General features: G+C 50.5%; 1 protein-coding gene and 1 pseudogene across 1 annotated transcript in view; one reads left to right on the top strand and one right to left on the bottom strand.

The window, feature by feature from the left end:
* LOC131569959 (zinc finger protein 883-like) overlaps window positions 1-21,155 on the top strand; it is an 89,993-nt gene that overhangs the window by 61,622 nt on the left and 7,216 nt on the right. The gene's annotated exons all lie outside the window — the stretch shown is intronic.
* On the bottom strand, window positions 689-20,022 carry LOC131570112 (zinc finger protein 271-like; annotated as a pseudogene).

The raw sequence follows: 21,155 nt of genomic DNA, 5'->3' as shown, positions 1-21,155 counted from the left end.
GATCAAGCAGGAGATTGCTCATGCAGTAGCCCTTGGCCCAGTCAGGACAATACCAGAGGTGAAGAACGTGCTCTACTCTGAAGCTGGGAACCATGGCTTGTTCTGGATCCTTTGGCAGAAGGTGCCTGGGGAGACTCGAGGCCGACCACTGGGATTTTGGAATCAAAGATACAGAGGGTCCAAAGCCAACTACACTCCAACAGAGAAGGAAATCTTGGCTGCCTATGAAGGAGTCCAGGCTGCCTCAGAGGTAATAGGCACTGAAGCACAACTCCTCCTGGCACCCCGACTACCGGTGCTGGGGTGGATGTTCAAAGTAAAAGCTCCCTCTACGCACCATGCCACCAGTGCTACATGGAGCAAATGGATTGCTGTTGTCACCCAGCACGCCCATATTGGAAACCCAAATGGGCCTGGGATTCTAGAAATAATTACAAACTGGCCAGAAGGTGAAAACTTTGGTCTCTCTGATGAAAGGGAACAAGAAGTGACACGGGCTGAAGAAGCTCCACCATACAACCAACTGCCAGCAGAAGATACACGATACGCTCTCTTTACTGATGGTTCGTGCCTCATTGTGGGAATGAACCGGAAGGGGAAAGCAGCCCTATGGAGCCCCACATGACAGGTGGCAGAGGCCACTGAAGGAGAAGGTGGATCAAGCCAACTTTGCTGAACTCAAAGCTGTTCAGCTGGCCCTGGACATTGCTGAAAGAGAAATGGCCAAAGCTCTACCTCTACACTGATTCTTGGATGGTAGCCAGTGCTCTGTGGGGATGGCTAGAGAAGTGGAAAGAGGCCAACTGGCAGCATAGAGGAAACCCAGTCTGGGCTGCTGATGAGTGGAAAGACGTTACCAGGGTAGGGAAACTGCCTGTGAAGGTCCGCCATGAAGGTGCCCATGTCCCCAAGAGTAGAGCTAATGAGGAACACCGAAACAACGAGCAGGTAGATCAGGCTGCAAAGATAGGGGTGTCCAAGATAGACCTACATTGGGAACACAAGGGAGAGTTATTCCTAGCTCAAATGGGCCCATGATGCCTCAGGCCATCAGGGCAGAGATGCCACCTATAAGTGGGCACAAGACTGAGGGGTGGATCTAACCATGGACAGTATTGCTCAGGTTATCCATGACTGAGATGTGTGCTGCCATCAAGCAGGCCAAGTGAGTGAAGCCCCTGTGGTACGGTGGGCGGTGGTCCAAGTACGAGTATGGGGAGGCCTGGCAGATTGACTCTATCCCACTGCCCCAGACATGCCACAGCAAGCGCTATGTGCTGACCATGGTGGATGGATGGAGACCTACTCAGTGCATCACAGCACTGCCTGGAACACCATCCTGGGCCTTGAAAAGCAAGTCCTTTGGAGACATGGAACTCCTGAGAGAACTGAGTCAGATAACAGGACGCCTTTCAAGAATGGCCTTATCAACACCTAGGCTGCGGAACATGGCATTGAGTGGGTGTACTGAGACCGGTACTGGGGGTGCTCTGGGACCGAGACTGAGACCAAGGTCAGCACCAGGAACAGGACCACTCCGGATTGCTCCAAGACTGGCACAAGGACCTGTACCTGGATCACTCCAGGACATCCACATTCACATTCGCTCCAAAGCTTTGGCTGCGCCCTCGGGTGGGACTGGGAGCGACTGGGAGGAAGCCCTGGGCAGACTGGGACTGCCTCGATTTGCATTGTCCAGTGCAGCCATCCCAGTCCATATGATCCCAATTTGTATGATCCCAGTCTGTATGGTCCTGATCCACATGGTCCCAGTCCATGCACACCCAGTCTGTGGGATCCCAGTCCACATGATCTCAGTCTGCATGGTCCTGATCCATATGGTCCCAGTCTGTGCAGTCCCACTCCATATGATCCCAGTCTGCATGGTCCTGATCTATATGATCCCAGTCTGTTTGGTCCTGCACGGCACACACCCCAAGGGTCTGGAATTCCAGTTCCCAGCCAGGAAAAATGTTCCTGCCCTTGAAGGCAAAGCTCTTAAGAAGGGGCCAAAAGCCAAGTGGAGCAAGATCCTACAGTGACATTTCACTGCCAGTCTTCAGAACTTCACCCATGGCTGTTGTAGCTCCTGCACTGGGAACTAAATCAGGGCAGGGTCTTTGGTGGCAGCTGCCCTGGCTCAAGGGAGGCACTGAGAGAGAAACAGAGCAGGCAAAGAGAGCCAGGAGAGAACAGGGGACACAAACACAATCAGCTGAGAAGGTGGCACTTTGCAAACAGAACTGCAAGTGACTGAAAATGAACGGGACAGAAATCAGTAACCCTGAAAGGTTTATTTCCTATCAGATACATCCAACACACCCAGCCCCACACAATCCCCATCCCACCGCTCCAAATTGGGATCCCACTTCTCCCAATCTCCTTCCAACCCCATCTCACCCTGGCAGCTGTGAAATCAAGTGAGTCTGCTGTGGGATTGAGTTTTTTTGAGGTGCCAACAAGGCATTTTGAAGTGGGATTGGGACTGTATGAATTAAAATTCAGTTCTTTTCAGTGGGATTCAGTTGTTTTGAGGTGACACTCCTGGCTTTTGGAGTGCAAAGAGATGGAGAATACTGTGCAAAATCCCCCCAGAACACACAAATCCTCCAGAATATTGTCCCCAAACCATCAATTCCCCTTTAAAAAACTCTGAAATTTTGGGACTTTAGACATATTTGATCAATTTATTTCATTTAACCCTGTTTTGGTGGTTTTGAAGAGATGAAGATGAAGCAGAAGAAAATTTAAGCCAAACCACAAGTAGAAGCAGCCCGGTGTGTTCCCAAGATGGATCACAGGGAATGTGAGTGACCAGGGCTGTGCCCAAAGTGCCTCCTCCAGTGGGAGATGGAGCCGGAGCAGCACACAAAGTTCTTCCCACACTGGGGGCACTTGCAAGGCTTCCCTGAGTGGTGCCTCCATTGATGTTGGGTCAAGTTAGAGCTCTGTGAGAAGCTCTTCCCACACTGGGGACACTCGTAGGGCCTCTCCCCAGTGTGGATGCGCCAGTGGGTGACGAGGGTGGAGTTGTGCTTGAATCCCTTCCCGCAATCAGGGCATTGGAAGGGCTTCTCCTCTGAGAGAATCCGATAGTGCAGGAAGAGATTGGAGCTGGTCTGAAACCTCTTCCTGCATTTATCACACTCGTAGGGCCTCTCCCCAGTGTGGATGTGCTGGTGTCTGTTGAGCTGGGAGTTGCGCTGGAATCCCCTCCCACACTTGGGGCATTGGAAGGGCCTCTCTTCTGTGTGAGTCTGATAGTGCCGGAGGAGATTTGAGCTGGTCTGAAACCTCTTCCCACACGCAGAACACTCATAGGGCCTCTCCCTAGTGTGGATCTTTAGGTGCTTGATCAGGTTGCACCTCAGGCTGAAGCTCTGTCCACACACACCCCACACTCATAGTGCCATTCCCCAGTGTGGATCATGAGGTGGTTGGTTAGGCTGGAGTTATGGCTGAAACTCTTCCCACACTCCTTGCATTTGTAGGGTCTCTCCCCCGTGTGGATCCTCTGGTGAACGATCAGGTGAGACCTCCGGCTGAAACTCTTCCCACATTCCCCACACTCGTAGGGCCTCTCCCCAGTGTGGGTCCTCTGGTGCCTGTTCAGCTCAGAGTTCCACCTGAAGCTCTTCCCACACTCCACGCATGTGTGGGGCTTCTCCCCATCATGGAGCTGCTCATGGAGCAACAGCTCCAAGCTCTGGCTCCATCTCTGGCCGCCTTCCTGGCCCAGGCTGGCTCTTTCCCCCTCAGATCCCCGCCAGCTGCGTTTGCAGCCCCATCTCATTTGGCATCTCCAGGGCTTTTCCTCCCCATTTGCTTCCTGTGCCGTGGAGCTGCTCAAAACGGCCTCTGCCACCAGGTTCTGCCGCGGGCATTTGTCCTCCCTGCTCTCCATGCTCAGCTCCTGCTCTGGGGGAGGAAGGACAAGGACAGGATGGGATTTGCCTCTGTGCCACAGGCAAGGGCAAGGAGATCCCCCCAGGGCTGTGCTGCAGCCGGGGCCATGCTGGGCTGGGAGATGGAGCAGCACAGAGGGGAAAGGGGCACTGACTTCCTCCTCACCTGCCTCAGTGTCCTGGGGCATCTTCCTCTTCCTCAAAGCTTCCTTGGGGTCGGCAATGGGAAATCCTGGTTTGGGGAAAACAAGGGATGAGCATGTTGAGTTTGAAGATTCCTCTGCCCAAGTCCATCTCTACAATTCTAGCCACCTGGGCACCAGAAAAACCTCCCAAACACCAAGATTCAGCCCTGAAAAAGCCTCCCAGGAGTTTGCCATCCCTGGTCCCTCCCCTTTGTTGTTAGGGGGTTCCCCCCTGTCCCAGCTACTGCGGTCATGCTTGTATTAGATGTCCGCCTTCCCCTTGGTGCCCACCCTGCCCAGGCTGCTGCCAGTCCCAGCAGCGCCAAAAGCTCCCCCCTCTTCGCTCTCCCCATTTCGGGATGCCAGGCTGTCACGATCCACTGGTACAAGCAGGGCTTGTGATGGTTCCTTTTACCCATCTCAGAGTGCAAAAGATACAGAGCAGGGGGACTTTCAGTATCATCCAGAACAAATGCACCTTTTATTGAGTGCCCACAGCAAATGTGATAAAATTATTAGAAAGGAAGTAAAGGAGAGAGAGAGAGAGAAAGAGTGGGGGAAATAGTTACCAATGGACAGACGAAATCCTCATGGTCTGGCCAATAGATCTGTCTGGTCACGTTGGGAAGAATCTCAAAGTCTTTGCTTAACTCAGGGGTCTTTTATAGTCAAGGGAACAGGTACAGGACAGGGGAGAAAAAGTTGGGAACAAGTCCAGTGTGGTAGATAGGGACAGGCGGTCGGAAGATCACGCCATGTAACGGACAGGCAGGACTCCCTTTTCCCCCTAATCCCTTAAGATAAGGGATCTCTCTAGGAATGTAACTGGGAATGTAGCCCCCCTAACAGTAGTGCCAGTAACTTTCCACCCCACTCCTGGTAACTTTCCACTCCTTACTAACCATAGAAGGTAAAGCAGACCCCTCTGACGTAGAGACACCCCCTTAGACTATAAAACCCCACGAGAAGAGATAATAAACGCCTTTGACTGTCCACCACATTGGTGTCTGCGTGCTTCTCTGGCCTGAGCGACCCTGGAGAGCGGGTCGCCGTGCTGTTCCTCGGAACCAGGTCGCCTTGCCTTATATCAGAAGGCAACAGTCCAGACAGTCCAGTTCCAAACAGGACAAACCAGCCCCAGCAGTGAGCAGGGCCAATTGTTTCAGGACTGGTTGCCATGGGAAACCAGTCTTGGTCCAGCGAACACACCTGCAGGTAGCACTTAGCAGACATACCACTCCAATCAGCCCAGCGCCCCCGGGATAGAATTTTAAGGGTCTCAGTCATTGGGAGTGGGCTTCAATCCCTGTCCTTGTCAGCACTCGTGAGACAGATGAGGATCTTCCGTGGGGGATCAACAAAGTTAAAGCCAGTGGCATCTGGCCCAGACGAGGTAAATTGATGGGCTGTTGTGGTGAGCGGGAATCGTGAATCAGCTGTAAGCGAAGAGAGCAAGCTGCTCATTGCCAGGCCCTGCCCCAAGCAGTGCAGCCTGGGCACAGCAAGCACAGCTGCAAACAATCACTTGGCAGGCATGTACCTCAGCCAGGCCAGGACTGCAGTCAGGGATTTCAGGGTCTGGGTCTCTGTCCTTGTGAGGGTCGAGAGGCAAATGAGGGAAACTTGGGATCGTCCCTTACACGGGGGTGTTTGGGCTCCCGGGCTCCCTTCTCCCCTCATTCTCTGCTCTGGGCTGCAGCGGCTCCAAGGAGTCCCCCCTGCCCCTCTCCAGGCTCTTGAGGCTCCCGCCAATGGCGGCGCTTTCCCCTCTCTGCGCTCCCCACTTTGGGCTCCTGGGGAACACAGGGCTCTGCTCCTCCAGGCTGCCTCTGCCGGCAGCCGCCACCGGCACCCCCCGATGTCCCCCCGAGGGGCCTATTCCGCTCAGCCTTGGACTTCTTCATTCTCCAAACATCCCCCCAAAAACCACACCGACCAACCCCCCCGGGATATCCGGGCCGCGATCCCCCTCCCCGCTCACCTGCGCGATGCGGGGGGCGATGATCCCATGGGGGGGGGCTGCGAATTCAGGCAGGGCTCGAGCGCAGCTCCGTCAGCTCAGCCTTGATCCGCCTTTGTCCCTCCTCTTCCTCCCGCTCCTCCTCTGTCTTATCACCACCTCCTTCTCCTCCTCCATCCCTCCTTCCTCTCCTACTTCCCCCTAACCCCGCCTCCCTCCCTCCTCTTTCTCCTCCCGCTCCTCCTCTTCCATTCCCCCTCCTCCTCCTCCTCTGTCTTATCTCCACCTCCTTCTCCTCTTCCATTCCGCCCTTTCCATCTCCCCTCCTCCTCCTCCTCCCCCCTAACCCCTGCTCCTCCTCTCCCTTCATCCCTGCCTTTCCCTCCCTCCTCCTCCTACCCCCAGCAGCAGCCACACCCTCGGTGCCCCGTTCCGCAACCCTCGCAGCCCGTGGCAGGAGTGGGGATGGAGCCGGGAGAGGTGGGGATGGGCAGCGCGGGGCTCTCAGCTGCTCCCAACCGCTGCGGGCGGGGGGAACCCGGCCCGGGCCAAAGGAGAGGCAAACTGGGGGCTTCACATCCAAACTGGGCCTTGCTGGGGACCCTGCCTGGCCACTGCCAGCCCTTGGGGCTCCTCTCGGCACATCCGCCAGGGGGGAACGCACACAGGGCTGGGGGATCCCAGCAGTGGCAGCACTGCCATGGACTGGGCTGCACTGGGATCGTACTGGGAGTGACTGGGACTGTACTGGCTTTGTACTGACATCACACTGGTATCATGCTGGGACTGTACTGGGTTTGTGTTGATATTATACTGGGATCATACTGGGATCATACTGGGAGTGAGCAGGAGCCTGCGGAGAGCAATTGAGACTATGTTAGGAGGAAAGGAGATAAACTGGGAGTGACTGGGATTATACTGAGGGTGACTGGGAGCAGCTGTGAGCAACTGGCAGGAACTGGGCGTGTCTGGGTGCACGCTGGAGGTGATTGGAAACAACTGGGCTTATACTGGGATGAACTGGGATCATGCTGGAGGTTACAGGGATCATACTGGCAGTGAGTGCCTCTACACTGAGGATGACTGGGAGTGCTTGTGAGCAAAGGGGATCATACTGGAAGGAACTGGAAAGATGCTGGGGGGAACTGGGCTACACTGAGACATACTGGGAGTGACTGGAACAAAAGTGAGGGTGAAAGAGAGCAACTGGAACCATGTGGAGCACAACTGGTTTATTCTGGTAGAGACTGGGAGCACACTGGGCTCATCTTTTGATCGTACTGGGAGGGACTGGACTAAAACTGGGAGTATCTGAGAGTGACTGGGAACACACCCTGCACATCGTCCCCCATACTGAGCCCTACTGGGAGCAACTGGGAGCGCGCTGGGAGCAAGTGGCATCATACTGGGACTGACTGGGTTGATCTAGGAAGCAACTGGAACCATGCTGGAGGCAGATGCGACCATACTGGGAGAAATTGGAAGCAATTGGGATTATACTGGGACCTCGCTGAGAGGGCTGGCATGTGACTGGGATCAAACTGGAGCTTACTGGGATAATATTTGGGTTTAAAGGGAGCGACTGGGATCACACTTTGGGCTACTGGGAGCAACTGAGTGAAACTGGGATGATGCTGCAAGCAAACTGGAGGAACTGGGAAGGACTTGATGCCTGCTGCAGGCAACTGGGCGTGACTGGAGGATCATACTGGGATAACTGACACCTTACTGGGGCCACTGGCAGTGTCTGGAAATGACTACAGACATGCTGGGGACAACTGGAATATACTGGTATTGTCTGTCACCATACTGGGGTAACAGTTATCACATTGGGAACAACGGGGGCCATGCTGGGGAGAACTGGGACTATGCTGGGAGAAACTGGGAGTGAGTGGGACCATGCTGAGAGGAACTGAGATCATATGGGGAGTGACTGGGACTAGAGCAGGGGCAACTGTGTTCAACTGGGACCATACTGGGAGTGTCTGTAACCATAATGGAGTGATGGAAGCACACTGGGAACAGCTGGGCCCATGCTGGGAGCCACTGGGATCACTCTCAGAGTGACTGGAATCATGCTGGCATTGACAGGGAGCAACTGGGATCACACTGGAGGGACTGGAATTGTACCGGGAGTGTCTGGCAGCAACTGGGATTAGACTGCAAGTGACTGGGATCATATCAGGAGTGGTTACAATCATACTGGGATTAGAGTGGGTGTGATTGGACCCTGACTGGGGGTTACTGGAACTACCAGGCCCTGCTGGGAGTCAACTGGGGAGCAACTGGGAGCACCTGGGACATAACTAGGGGCAAGTGAACCACACTGATGTGACTGGGAGTGCCTGGCAATGACGGCCAGAATGTTCAGGGCAACTGGGATATAGTGCGAGGCTCTCAGACCATTTGGGTGTGGGACTGGGAGCAGACTGGGAATGTGCTGGGGGAACTGGGAACACACTGGGGGCAAGTGGGAGTGACTGGGAACCTGCTAGGAGAGACTGGGATCATACTGGGAGTGCCTGGGACTATGCTAGGGCCAACTGGGAGAACTGGGAACACACTGAGTGAAAGTGGGAGGAACTTGGAGCAACTGGGACCATGCTGTGAGAAATTTGCATCATCATAGGGAAGGACTGGGAGGGACTGACCTCGTCTGGGAGTCACTGGGATCCTGCAGGGAGGCAGGGGAAGTGACCAGGATTATACTGGGAGTGCACAGGCCCATATTGGGAATGACCAGGCTCATACTGGGAGTGCCGACGAAACTGGAAGCACATGGAGGGACCAACTGGGCTCATACTGGGAGCAGGCACTGCTGACACTGGGACCTCCCATGTCCCCCTGAGGGGCATCTGGGGACAGGGCTTGGCTGTGGAGCCCTGACAGCTGCAAACCTCCCCCCGAAAAAACCCCAAACCCAGGAACCCCCCCTGGGATATTTGGGCCGCGCTCCCCCTGCCCGGGCACCTGCAAAATGGGGGGCAATGCTCCCGGGGCTGTGATGCCGAATTTTGCCCCAAAAGGCAATAAGCTGCCCAGAGACTGGATTTAAGGCCTATAGGCAGGAGGTATTTATTGGCAACGCGTTGGAGAAATCACTAAATGGATTTCTAAGTTATGTACAGCAAAAGCAGGTTTTTATACAATTTTAAACAAGGATTACATCATTTATTACATGCATATTCATAGGCAGGCAGGAGTATAGGCGGAGTCTTCCGGGAATTCTTGGTCTTCCTTAGTTAAATTTTAAGCTTTTCCTAATTTGGACATCTTCCTGTTATCCTTGGCATGTTTTTTCCATGGCTTGGCTGAAGTTACTGTTGTACTTGGCTTGATTCTAACGGCTTGGCAGGTCACTTTAACTTATTGGCTTCCACTTCTGCTTCTTCAAATATTCTAATTCCAAAGTTTCTTCTGTGAGTGTATTTTAGATTATTTATTAACTTATCTAGATATCTGATCAAAGTTTTTCCTAATAGTGTATTTTAGGTTATTTATTAACTTCTGCGATTCCCTTGATATACTTTTAAGTGTCTTCTAATTCTTTTATTTCTCAGAAACTATTGTTCATTATAATGAATGGCTTCATTCCCCCCTTTTCTTATAACTTAAGAATTCTTTCGTCAAATTCTAATCCTATAGGGCGCTGATATGCTCGTACCATAGCCCAAATCATTTGGGTCCTTTTCATTATGATTCTTAGTCTCCACCACATACAAATATTTGTGATAGTTAATAGTAACAGAACTACAATTATTATTAGCATTGGGTGCACCAGGTAGTTAAAGACCTGTGTAGCTGTTGGGGAGTATCCTATAAAGATATCCCACCAATGATGCTGGCCTACTTGTTCTACTTCGGTCAGGACATTCTTTAGGTCGCTCCTTGATCCGAACCGCGGTGAAGGTAGTCAGCAGCACTTGGAAAGGTCCCTCCTACTTCTCTTGTAGGGGTTTTCGTAAAAGATTCTTAACATACACCCAATCACCGGGATTAAATGGATGCAATTTGCAATCAGGTTGTTTAGGTTGGTGCCCTATCACCACAGTAGCATTCTTATCGAACTGTTTCCCCACCGTAATTACATAATCATAAATGTACTGATTACCGATTTGGTCTATAGCGTCCCCATTTACAACTTGCATAGCATAAGGTCTACCATACAAAATTTCAAATGGGCTTAACTTTTCTTTTGATCTTGGTTTGACTCTCAGCCTAAGCAGAGCAATAGGCAAAGCTTGATACCACTGCAAATTAGTCTCCTGGCATATTTTGGCAATTTGCTGTTTGATGAGATGATTCATCTTTTCCACTTGCCCACTGGCCTGTGGACGGTAAGGCGTGTGTAATTGCCATTTGATTTGTAATGCTTTGCTTATTGCTCTCACCACTTTTGCACAGAAATGTGTACCCCTATCCGAAGAAATGCTTTTCGGTACCCCAAACCGTGGAATAATTTCATTCAACAGTACTTTAGTCACTTCTCTTTCCTTATTTGTCCTACAAGGGAATGCTTCAGGCCACCCAGAAAATGTATCAGTTAATACCAACAAATACCAAAACCCCCCTTTTCTTGGGAGTTCAGAAAAATCAATTTGCCATACTTCACCTGGGAATTTACCTCGATTTATGGCTCCTTGGTGTACCTTGGTTCCCGTATTCGGGTTATTTTTCAGACACCGCTCGCACTGGGATGTAACGTGCTTTACAGTAGTAAATAATTTCGGTCCTGCTATCCTGGCTTGCAAATGTTGGTAAAGCGGATCTAGACCCCAATGGGCCTTTTCATGCTCCGTCTTTACAATCTGCCACATTAGGTTCCCTGGTATTACCAACTGTCCTGTCTCTAATTGTCCCCATCCACTGTCTAACAGTTTACCTTTATTCCTTTGAATCCATCTATGATCTGATTCCTGATAATTTGGTTGGAGGTTTACATCCAGCTCTCCTGGTATTAGAGCTGTTATATTTACCTTTCCGGTCCTTGCAGCAGCTAATTTAGCTTCTGCATCTGCCTTTCTATTCCCAACTTCTGGAGTAGTGTTACCTTTTAGGTGTCCTTTACAATGCATTATGGCCACTTGTGCTGGGAGTTGGACTGCTTCTAGCAATCGTAGAATTTCCTCTGCATGTTTGACTGTTTTCCCTTGAGTAGTTAATAGTCCTCTTTCTTTCCAGATGGCTCCATGAGCGTGCACAACAGAGAAGGCATACTTAGAGTCTGTCCAAATATTTATTCACATGTTCTCTGCCAATTCCAGGGCTCGAGTCAGAGCTATCAATTCTGCCTTCTGGGCTGAGGTCCCTGCAGGCAAAGGGTTTGACTCGATTACCTTTTCTGTGGTAGTTACTGCATAACCAGCCATTCTTATTCCTTGTTTTACGAAGCTGCTACCATCCGAGAACCAGTCGGCTGCATCTTCGAATGGCTCTTCTTTGAGATCTGGGTGACTGGAGTAAACGGCTTCGATCGTTTCCAGGCAATCGTGCTCAATGGGTTCTGCTGAGGTCTTCCCTTCTAGGAATGAAGCTGCGTTCACAACGTTAGTTACCTGAATAGTAACATCATCTGACTCAGCCAAGATAGCTTGATACTTTAGGAATCTGGAAGGTGATAGCCAGTGATTCCCTTTCTGCTCTAACACAGCAGACACAGTGTGAGCCACTAACACAGTCATTTTCTGGCCCAGCGTGAGCTTTCTGGCCTCTTCAATGTTGATTATCACTGCGGCCACTGCTCTCAGACAGCCAGGCCATCCTTTACTCACTTCATCCAACTGTTTGGAGAAGTAGGCCACAGCCCTTTTATGCGGTCCTAACTGTTGTGCTAGGACTCCTAGGGCCATTCCTTGTCGCTCATGAGAAAACAGCCAGAATGATTTTGTCACGTCTGGAAGACCCAAGGCTGGTGCTCTCATGAGTTCCTGTTTCAGTCTCTTATAGGCTCCCTTTGCCTTGGGAGTCCAAACTAGAACACCCTTACTTTCCTTCAGTAAGTCATAGAGTGGTTTGGCGAGTATTCCGTATTGATAGATCCATAGCCGACACCAACCGGTCATCCCCAGGAAGGCGCGCAAATCTCTCACCGTCTCTGGTTTAGGCATTTGGCAGATGGCTTCTTTCCTGGCTGCTCCCAGGGATCACTGTCCTCTGGAAACTTCATATCCCAGATACACCACTCCTTCTTGTACCAGCTGTGCTTTCTGTTGAGAAACTCGATATCCACTTAAACCCAGAAAGTTTAACAGGGAAATAGTCCATTCAATGCATTCTTCTTCTGTTTCTGTTGCTATTAGGAGGTCGTCTACGTATTGCAAAAGAGTACCATCTCCCAGCAGCTTTTCCCACTGTTCTAATTCTTTAGCTAATTGATTCCCAAAAATTGTAGGGCTGTTTTTGTATCCTTGTGGCAACACCGTCCAGGTGAATTGGGTTTTTCTTCCCCTATCTACAGATTCCCATTCAAACGCAAAGATCTTTTGGCTCTCCGGAGCTAAAGGAAGGCAGAAGAATGCATCTTTTAAGTCTAACACTGTGAACCACGTCAAATTATCTTTTAATTTAGTTAAGAGTGTGTTAGGGTTAGCAACTACCGGATGTAGCGTCTTGGTTATCTCATTTACTGCCCTCAGGTCTTGGACTAATCTATATGCTCCATTAGGTTTCTTTACTGGCAGAATTGGGGTGTTAAAATCTGATTCACATTCTATTAATAACCCTAATTCTAAAAACCTTTTGATTATGGGCTCAATTCCCTTTCTATCTTCTAACCTCAGTGGGTATTGTTTCCTAACTACTGGCCTCACTCCAGGTATAAGTTCAATAATGATAGGTGTTGCTTGTTTTGATTTCCCAGGTATATCGGTAGCCCATACTAATGCATATGTTTCACTCAGGATTCGCTCAATATTGTGACTTTTAGGCTTCGGTTCTATACAGCTGATTGTTAGGCTTAGGGCTGTAATCAGTTGCTCTTCACTTACTTGAAATTCCAATTTGTCTTTGTTGAATTTTATTATGGCTCCCAAGTTCTCCAGTAAGTCTCTTCCTAGTAGAGGCTTTGGTGAATTTGGCAAATACAGAAACTGGTGAATTCCCATTTGTTTCCCAATTTTGTATTTGATAGGTTTCAAAAAGTAAGCTTTTTCTGGTTGGCCTGTTGCTCCCACAACTTGTACAAATTCATCACTCTTAGGTACCAATTCTTGATTTAAAACCGAAAATGTTGCTCCTGTATCAATCAAAAAATCCAATTCCTTTTTACCTTCCCCTAGCTCCATTTTAACCAGTGGGTCTGCTAGGGTACGGCCCACTGGTCCTCCTCATTCACTGTCCTGATGTGCGATAGTAGTAGTGTCCATTGATCTTTCTCTTGATTGAGGGCACTCACGTTTCCAGTGTCCCGTTTGGAAGCAATAGGCACACTGGTTTGGCCCTATTCTAGCTGGGTGGGGTTGGAACCTCCCTCCCCCTCTCACTGGGTAGCCTCTATCCCTACCCCTGGTATGAGGTCCCAAATGGTTTGTATTTTGAGCTGCTACTGCTACAGCCACTATTCGAGCTAGCCTCTTATCTTCCTTTTCCTTTTCCTCTATTTCTCTATTATTATATACCTTCCATGCCTCATTCAGCAACGCCTCCAGGTTTTTATTTGCTGGATGTTCAAGCTTTTGTAATTTCTTCCTGATGTCTGGATTACTATGTCCCATCATTAATCCTAACAGGTGTTGTTTCCCTTCTTCCGTTGCTGGGTCCAGGGGTGTGTATTGTCTCATGGCTGCCCTAAGTCTATCCAAAAACTCTGATGGGGTCTCATCCTTTCCCTGCCTGATGTCATATAGCATCGACCAATTGATAGCCTTAGGGATCGCATTACGCAAGCCCATTGCTATCAGTTTTCTATACTGCACCAGCCACCGATAGTGCTCTTCGTTGCCCGGGTCCCATTCTGGTTTACTGCTGGGGAAATTATCTTCTAGCCTCCCTGATAATACTTGAGCATGTTGTTTTCCTGTTTCCAATCCGAGTTCCCTTTCTGTATCTGTCAATTCTGACAGCATCACCTCTATATCTTCCCAATCAATATCTAAATTCTTTGCCATTAATTCAAACCTCTTCGCTACTCCCTCTGGATTCCTCCTGAAGTTCCTTGCCTCATCCCTCCAATTGTTCAGATCACTCGTGGAGAACGGCACCTTTACCCTAGTCCTTTCCCCTACCATTGGCATAAGTTGTCGGAGAGGAGCTATCGTATGGTTGGTTCCCTTCCTCTCTTTGCTTTGCTTCCCTCCGTGCCACAGATCTGGTATAATACAAGTGACTGATCCCCTCCCCGGGATCTTCTTCCTGTGCCTCAATGTCTTCCCTATTCTTTCTCTTCTCTTTTCTCTTTCCCTTTCCCTGTTCTTCATCTTCACCTTCTATTTCTGTTAACTCTTTTCCTACTACTCCCCTAGCATGGTTTACACAGTCCAACTGCCTCTCGCTCTGCATCTGTCGCCTTTCTTCCCGCATCTGCAGGCGCCTATCCTGTTCCGGGCTACTGTCCTCCTCATCTTCTGTTCCCCTTCCATCTCTCTTATCCTCTATCTGAATTACTATATTCAGCTTCTGTGAGTTGTTCTCTGCCTCCCTTTCGCATGTCTCATTGTCATTCTTCTCACTATATTTCAACTTAGAGACGTCACCTCCCAGTGAGTTACTTTTGTCTCCAGTCCTCGGTGTGCTTGTTTCCATTCTACAGGTACCTGATTTCCTTAAACTTCCATTCCTAGGTGTGCTACTATCCCCACATGGACTTAGTTTGGGCAGGCTGCGTGTCTCCCCTTGGCTCTCTGCTCCATGTGGACTGCCTTCTTTCCTCTCAACTTCTAGTCTGGGTGGGCTGTCAGCATCCCTGTAGCTCCCCGACCCCTGTGGACTATCTGGTCCCTGCGGGCTGCTTTCCTTCTTGTCAATCCCCGATTTTAATGGGCTACCCTCCTCCCAACCGTTGTCTAGCTTCTGAGGGCTGTGCCCAAACTTAGATTTCCACCATCGTTCCAGTTCCTTAAATGGGCTAGGATCCCCTTGTTCCTCTTTTGGCCTGGGAAGAGGCCCTTCCCGTCCTGAAGCGAATGGATGGTATTCCCACAGGCTTATTTCGCTCTCCTTTCCACTATCCCTTTTTGTTAACTTAAGACATTGTTGCCCAATGCTACATGCATCACAGCAACGTTCTTTAGGCTTTGACCTTTCTTATCTTTTTCCAGGGCTAGTACTAGGGGGTCCTGAGGTGCTACATTTACCCCGCACTCTTTTTGCCACTCCTGTTTATTTCTTAGGGTAAAGAACATGTCAGCATACATCACTTCGTCCCATTTATTAAGTCGGCGGAGGAAAAGCATCAGTTGTAAAATAGTGTTATAATTAGTTGTTCCCTCCGGCGGCCATTTCTCATTGTCATCTAACTTATACAACGGCCATCACTGTGTACAATATTTAAGGAGTGTCTTTTTACTTATGTTTCCCCCCGGAATCCCTCCCAAGTCCTTCCAGTGCTTTAGGATACATCCTAAGGGGGTTTTCATATTTACGTCCTTACTCTGTTGGCCTCCCATTGCTATTCCCTGTGTCTGCGTTTTCTGTTTAACCGGATCAGCCTCTTTCTCGCAAGTACTGTATGCCAATTTATTTTAACACTTCATACACACAATTTCCAATCGCTTCGTCCGTTTCCGACCTGGCTTCTCGCGAAGAACAGGAAATGCGGAGTGGGACTCCCTCTCGCTTCGCAGCGATGCTGCGTCTCATTCACTCTCACACATACCCACACACCTTTATGAAATAGTTCCTACCTTATGGTCTATATCAGAACAGACTGTTTTACCAGGTAGGGTCACGAGAGGTCGCCTACAGACCGTGAGATACCGGTTTGCCAGATTCATGCAATCGCAAGGCACCATAGACAGTATAACAATTGCAGGGGGTGACAAATTTCTTCCCGGGATTGAGACGTACGTCTATCAACTTATGTGGGATCTCAGCACCTCAGGATGGAGGTGCAGAGAGGCCGAGACCACCCTTGGGGGGCTCGGGAGTCCTGGAATGTTGCCAGAAGTGTCTGGTGGCTGGACTTTGATCTGACCCAGGAGACAACGCCTGTATGAGGACTGGGAGGAATTCACTGGGTGAATGGTGAAGGGATAAGTTAATTAAAGTGTAAAACACAGGGTTTAGGATTTTGGTACAGGGGGGTCTAAAGAAGTAAGATGGAGGAATTGGGGCGTGTCCTGTCCTTCTTCTTCTTCTTCTTGGCCTCCATCTTCTGTGGTGATGGTGGCACTTTGGGATTGGTTATTACTAGAAGTGCACCGGTTAATAAGGGTAGAAGGTATTGGGGAAAAATGATAAATATTGTACACGTAACTTCGGGTATAAAGATAAGTGACCGCCCTGGGGGTTTGTGGAGTGTGCCCATGGCTGACTTGCTGTGCAGACCTCTGTCGGGCTGAAAGAAAATCTTTTAGATAAACAATTAATAAACACCAAGACCGAGACAAGATCAGAAGTCTCTCCTCGTCCTTTGAAGCGCCGGGCTCTTCAAGGCCATCCCTGGGCCTTTCCAGGCCACCTAAACAGCCTAAACAGCCGAGAAACCGAGCAAGTGGCATCCCTGAGCTATCTCCGGTCATAAATCACCAGGACATAAATCAGCAAAGAAAAGAAAAACCTGAAAGTTACAAACTTATTCTCTTCTAAAAGATTACATAGAGAGTGACAAGACGTCTCCTGTAAGATTTTGCAACAGACACATAGAACAGACACAAGAATACCACAAACTGACCGACCTCTCTCCCGGTCTCAAGAGAGCAATCTTAGTACTCGACCCTTAATTCACAGTATTATAACATTAAACACAATGTTAAAACAGTTTCCCACATAATAAGAACAAACCAAAGATACCAAGATAAACGAAAAACAAATATTCCTTCCAGCAGGACTCTAACCTGCATTTCTATTACCGGGCCTCTAACCCAGCCGGGATTCTTTACCAGGGCGTCCCCCGGCTTCCCTTCGAGCGGTCACGTCTGACCCCCGTTTCCCAATAAAGCGCTTTACTGTAAAACCTATAAGCAAAGATAAATACCTCTTAATTTGGAGCAGGAGATGCAGAAAGTTCTTGTCCACGGGTGCGCGTTGGCTGGGGGATGGGGATCTCTTCTGACAGAATTCCGTCAGGGGCCCCGAAGAGGTCCCGGCCCCCCCAGCCAAGGCTTGGAAGGACCCTTTTCTGTCCCATCTGGGTCACCAAAAATGATGCCGAATTTTGCCCCAAAAGGCGATAATAAGCTGCTCAGAGACTGGATTTAAGGCCTATAGGCAGGAGGTATTTATTGGCAACGCGTTGGAGAAATCACTAAATGGATTTCTAAGTTATGTACAGCAAAAGCAGGTTTTTATACAATTTTAAACAAGGATTACATCATTTATTACATGCATATTCATAGGCAGGCAGGAGTATAGGCGGAGTCTTCCGGGAATTCTTGGTCTTCCTTAGTTAAATTTTAAGCTTTTCCTAATTTGGACATCTTCCTGTTATCCTTGGCATGTTTTTTCCATGGCTTGGCTGAAGTTACTGTTGTACTTGGCTTGATTCTAACGGCTTGGCAGGTCACTTTAACTTATTGGCTTCCACTTCTGCTTCTTCAAATATTCTAATTCCAAAGTTTCTTCTGTGAGTGTATTTTAGATTATTTATTAACTTATCTAGATATCTGATCAAAGTTTTTCCTAATAGTGTATTTTAGGTTATTTATTAACTTCTGCAATTCCCTTGATATACTTTTAAGTGTCTTTTAATTCTTTTATTTCTCAGAAACTATTGTTCATTATAATGAATGGCTTCAGCTGTGGCACTTTCAGGGAGCGCCCAGGCCACGAGATTCTCCCTCTCCTCTTGTGCTGCCGCTGCTCGGCCTCTTCCTCCCTCCCTCCTCCTCCGCCCCATTCCGGAAGGCCAAACCGTGAGGGGAAAGGGGACAGGCAAAGGGCAGGAACCGTGAAGGAAAAGCAGCAGGGAAAGGGTTGGAAGCGTGAGGGGAAAGGGGGCAGGGAAAGGGTGGAACCGTGAGGGGAAACGGGGCAGAGAAAGAGCGGAACCGTGAGGGGAAAGGGGCAGGCTCAGGCCAAGGGCAGCAACTGTGAGGGGACACTCTGGGAGGCGGTACTCTGCAACCAGAACTGCAACGGACTGATCATGAACAGGAGAGAAATCAGTAAGTCTAAGAGTTTTATTTGCTGCAAATGCATCCTGTACAGCCAGCCCCACACAATCACTACCCGTGAGGTGCAGCAGCGCACGAAGCTCTTCCCGTACTTGGGGCACTCACAGGGCTTCCCTTACCGGTGCCTTCGTTGGTGTTGGGTCAAGTGAGAGCTGCTGGAGAAGCTCTTCCCACACTGGGGACACTCATGGGGACTCTCCCCAGTGTGGATGCGCCGGTGCTTGACGAGGTTGCAGTTGCGCTGGAATCCCTTTCCACAGTCAGGGCAGCGGAAGGGCCTCTCCTCTGTGTGAATCCGATAGTGCAGGACGAGACTGGAGCTGGTCAGAAACCTCTTCCTGCATTTATCACACTCGTAGAGCCTCTACCCAGTGTAGATGTGCTGGTGAGTGATGAGGGTGGAGTTGCGCTTGAATCCCTTCCCACACTCAGGGCATTGGAAGGGCCTTTCATCTGTGTGAATCTGACAGTGGCGGAGGAGGTGGGAGCTGGACTGAAACCCCTTCCCACATCCCACACTTGGAACATTTGTAGGGCCTCTCCCCAGTGTGGGTTATCTGGTGTGTGATCAGGTGGGAGCTCTGGCTGAAGCTCTTCCCGCACATGGAACACTTGAAAGGCCTTTCCCCAGTGTGGATCCTCTGGTGCTTGATCAGGCTGGAGCTGCAGCTGAAGCTCTTCCCACACTCCCCACATTCATGGGGCCTCTCCCCAGTGTGGATCCTCTGGTGCTTGGTCAGGCTGGACCTCTCTCTGAAGCCCTTCCCACACTCCCCACACTCGTAGGGCCTCTCCCCAGTGTGAATCCTCTGGTGGCTGATCAGGTCAGACCTCCACCTGAAACTCTGTCCGCGCCCCCCACAGTCGTAGGGCCGTTTCCCAGTATGGATCTTCTGGTGCTTGGTCAGGTCAGACCTGCAGCTGAAGCTCTTCCTACACTCCCCACACTCGTAGGGCCGTTCCCCAGTGTGGATCCTCTGGTGGCTGATCAGGTGGGAGCTCTGAATAAAACCCTTCCCACACTCCCCACATTTGTAGGGCCATTCCCTAGTGTGGATTATCTGGTGCCTGATCAGGTAAGAGCTGCAGCTGAAGCTCTTCCCACACTCCCCACACTTGTAGGGCCGTTTCCCAGTGTGGATCCTCTGGTGCTTCACCAGGCTGGAGCTCTCGCTGAAGCTCTTCCCACATTCCCCACACTCGTAAGGCTTCTCACCCGTGTGGGTCCTCTGGTGCAGGATCAGGCTAGAGCTCCACCTGAAGCTCTTCCCACACTCCCCACACTCATAGGGCTTTTCCCCATTGTGGGTTCTCTGGTGCTTCACCAGGCTGGAGCTCTCGCTGAAGCTCTTCCCACATTCCCCACACTCGTAAGGCTTCTCACCCGTGTGGGTCCTCTGGTGCAGGATCAGGTTGGAGTTCCACCTGAAGCTCTTCCCACATTCCCCACACGTGTGGGGCTTCTTCCCATCATGGAGCTTCTCATGGAGCAACAGCTCCGAGCTCTGGCTCCATCTCCTGCCGCCTTCCCGGCCTAGGCTGGCTCTTTCCCCCTCAGATCCCCGCCAGCTGCGTTTGCAGCCCCTCCTCGTGTGGCATCTCCAGGGCTTTTCCTCCCCGTTTGCTTCCTGTGCCGTTGAGCCACTCAAAACAGCCTCTTCCACCAGGTTCTGCTGCGGGCATTTGTCCTCCCTGCTCTCCATGCTCAGCTCCTGCTCTGGGGGAGGAAGGACAAGGACAGGATGGGATTTGCCTCCGTGTCACAGGCAAGGGCAAGGAGATCTCCCCAGGGCGTCCCCGCCAGGACGGTTACCGGCACCCCCCGATGTCCCCCCCGAGGGGCCTTTTCCGCTCAGCCTTGGACTGCTTCATTCTCCAAACACCCCCTCAAAAACCCAACTGGGAGTGGCTGGGAACATGCCAGAGGAACTGGGCTACACTGGGACATACTGGGAGGGACTGTAACAAAAGTGAGGGTGAAAGAGAGCAACTGGAACCATGTGGAGCACAACTGGTTCATACTGGCAGGGACTGGGAGCACACTGGGCTTTTCTTTTGATCATACTGGGAAGGACTGGACTAATACTGGGAGGATCTAAGAGCAACTGAAAATACACCCTGCACATCATCTCCCATACTGGGCCTGACTGGGAGCAACTGGGAGCATGCTGGGAGCAAATGGCATCATACTGCGACTGACTGGGTTGATCTAGAAAGCAACTGGAACCATGCTGGGGGCAGCTGGGACCATACTGGGAGAAATTGGAAGCAACTGGGACCACACTGGGAGGGCTGGCATGTGACTGGAATCAAACTGGAGCTTACTGGGATCATACTGGGGTAAAAGTGAGTGACTGGGATCACATTTTGGGCTACTGGGAGCAACTGAGAGAAACTGGGATGATGCTGCAAGCAAACTGGAGGAACTGGGAAGGACTGGATGCATGCTGGAGGCAACTGGGATATACTGGGCATGACTGGGGGACCATACTGGAAGAACTGACACCTTACTGGGGCCACTGGCAGTGTCTGGAAATGACTACAGACATGCTGGGGGAACTGGGATATACTGGAAGTGTCTGTAACCATACTGGTGTGACTGGAATTACACTGGGAACAGCTGGGACCATGCTGGGGAGAACTGGGACCACATTGGGGGCAACTGGGAGTGAGTGGGACCATGCTGGGAGGGACAGGGATCATATGGGGAGTAACTGGGACTAGAGCAGAGGCAACTGGTTTCAACTGGGACCACACTGGGAGTGTTTGTAACCATAGGGGAGTGATGGAAGCACACTGGGAACAGCTGGGTCCATGCTGGGAGCAACTGGGATCA

The sequence above is a fragment of the Ammospiza caudacuta genome, chromosome 32 (genome assembly GCF_027887145.1).
Source record: "Ammospiza caudacuta isolate bAmmCau1 chromosome 32, bAmmCau1.pri, whole genome shotgun sequence".
NCBI lineage: Eukaryota > Metazoa > Chordata > Aves > Passeriformes > Passerellidae > Ammospiza > Ammospiza caudacuta.
Note: the sequence above shows the minus strand (reverse complement) of the source record. Positions and strands in the feature narration are given on the sequence as shown.